The 2,817-nt window shown below is 37.8% G+C and overlaps 1 pseudogene; it reads left to right on the top strand.

Moving 5' to 3' along the window:
• Window positions 1-1,971, top strand: LOC140807587 (transcription factor MYB106-like; annotated as a pseudogene).
• Window positions 1,972-2,817: the final 846 nt, after the last annotated feature.

Genomic DNA, 2,817 nt, shown 5'->3' with positions numbered 1-2,817 from the left:
ACAAGTTTCTAACATTAAATTACTTGTTTTACTGCATGCGTGTAAGAATTACATCTTGCACATGTCGTGATAATATCTTGGAATTTTGTTGGCTAGTCTGCTTGTATCCCTACCATGGAATTGCCGAATTGCGAAGAGAACGTGGAGGTGAAGAAAGGGCCGTGGACTCGAGATGAAGACCAAAAGTTGGTTGCATACATTGAGCAGCATGGACATGGGAGCTGGCGCGCCCTGCCAGCGAAAGCCGGTAGGTATTTCTACATGCATGCAAGTACTTAACTTGTATCACCAAGGGATGCAAAAGAAAAACGAAAATCTATAGCATCTTACCACTGAATGCATTTCTAGGATATATTTCTGATTTAGTCAGTTTGAAATTAAAAGGGATTGGAATTAGCTAGTTTCTGGGTTATCATCATGTTCAAGAATAGCTGCTTTCATATTTCAACATTTTACTAGAATTTACATATATATATGGGAGACGTCATGTCGTCAAGCCAAGAGGCTTTTTGTATATTTCAATTTTGAGAATTCATTTGTCTGAAATCAAATTATATATAGTTAGCGTTTGATCAAGAAAATTTATCTGTGTATGATTTTAGGGCTTCAAAGGTGTGGGAAGAGTTGCAGGTTGAGGTGGACGAACTATCTAAGACCTGATATTAAGAGAGGAAAGTTCAGCACTCAAGAAGAGAAGGCAATCATCCGACTTCATGCTCTTTTAGGCAACAGGTACTCATTAATGTTATCTGAATATTCATATATGTGATATATTCTCTGTATATTATTTATCATTATGACATAATTAATATTATTTTGCCAATTTCCTGCAAAAATTTGTGTTCTGTCTTACATATAAGATACGCAATAAAGATAAAGTCGACATATGATCAAATTTATGAAGAACATCTGATTAATGTGTAGCACCATATACTATAATTTAATTTTTGCTAAATAATTAAGCTTATTGGATACATACATATTATTTACATATTCCATTGAACCATAGGTGGTCAGCAATAGCAACTCATTTACCAAAAAGAACCGATAATGAGATCAAGAACTACTGGAACACTCGCCTCAAGAAAAGATTAACACGAATGGGAATTGACCCGGTAACCCACAAGCCTAAGAACAACCCCGACGGCTCGGCTCAATCCGCCAACCTCAACCACATGGCTCAATGGGAAACAGCTCGGCTAGAGGCTGAAGCCAGGCTCGTCCGCGAGTCGAAACTTCTGGCCAGCCTCCACCTCCGCAGAGCTAACGCTCCGCCTCCCCAGCCGCCACCGCCATGTTTAGACTGTGCTAAAAGTCTGGCAAGCCACGGCCGCATCCAACAGCTTCTTCAACACAGCCGTCGGGCTTCTCGAGTCTCCAACATCCATACTAAACTTTTCCGCTACTAACCTAAACACCGTTCCAACAGTCGGTCCCAACGGCGAGATATTGATGGTAAATCACGACGTTTCTATGCACAACTCCGGTGCATGTGGGCTCGGCAAAGCCAACAGTTACATGCAAATCAATGGCAAAACGGGGGATTCAGTTCACCTTCATGACAAAGATATAACATACTCTATGGATCACAATTACAACACGGGTTCAATGGATCTTGTGTCTGTTAATTTTAACCCCGAATGCTACGAAGACAACATGGTTACTACAATTTTAGGAGAAATTGAGGATAACAAGAGTTATTGGAATGACTTATTGAATCTGGTGAGCTCGCCAATGGAATCGTCAGTATTTCAAGACCGATTCGCTCACAAAAAGGATATATATGACGACTTGTATTAGTTAGTTCGGTTTTATTTCCATATGCTCATCAAGCTAGTTCGCAATACAAGGTCTTAGAATCAAGTTGCTCATTAGGGTTTTATGTAACCTGGATTTACTATATCCTGATCCTAAAAGTAATATTTGTAACAGCTTATAACTACTTTGTTCTTCAAGATTGTGACATTTTAACTGACAATTATAATACTGTGTGGAACACTGAAAATCAATTTGAAAGTTCTTATTTATTTTTATGGGTTTCTTTAATATGACAAGAAGAAATAAATATTCAGAGTTGAAGGGCATATTAATGAGTCGACCATCTTTTATGCTCAGTACTGTTCAGCCTTAATTCTATGCTATACAAAGGTGTTAGAAATTTAACATAATAATAAATAAAGCTATGACTTGAAGCCCAGGTTTGGCCAAAATAAATTCAGAAAAAATGTAGAATTTTATGAATCTGACACTTTAATTTCCAATTTCTAAACATCGATTACGACAAATAAAGTGGCTGGGAGATGGAGATTGGTGACTTGAAGCACCCAGATTTGGCCGAAATTTTGTCCTTGAACTCGCGCCTGGGGAAGCTGCATGAAGGAGTGAGATTCCAACCCATTTAGGTCGATTTCTAGTAGTTCAAGGGCGAAGATAGCGCGGAAGTGGTCGCTGTCCTATGGGCTATCGTCTACCTACGATGATTTGGCCAAAGATCTTAAAGCAACATTATATCCCCAAAATAACCTCTTTTGGGTAAATCAATTTATTTAAACTTAAAATATTAAGGTGACTTGTGTTTTTATGATTAATAAGGTATTAATCGATCCAAAGAATGATTAATATTTGGCCGGATTATATAAACTCATGTGGTGATGAATATGTGACAATTCTATGGTTTTCCATGTGACAATTGGTCGGTCCAAAGATAGACTTTTTATTCGAGATGACTAATTGTCAATATTCTATTACTACACCAAGAGTGCCATTTTCAAGTTTGTATTTCTTTTTTCCAAAGACTGATATTAATATTGTGCTAGG

Source organism: Primulina eburnea, chromosome 12 (assembly GCF_022965805.1).
Source record: "Primulina eburnea isolate SZY01 chromosome 12, ASM2296580v1, whole genome shotgun sequence".
Lineage (NCBI taxonomy): Eukaryota > Viridiplantae > Streptophyta > Magnoliopsida > Lamiales > Gesneriaceae > Primulina > Primulina eburnea.
Note: the sequence above shows the minus strand (reverse complement) of the source record. Positions and strands in the feature narration are given on the sequence as shown.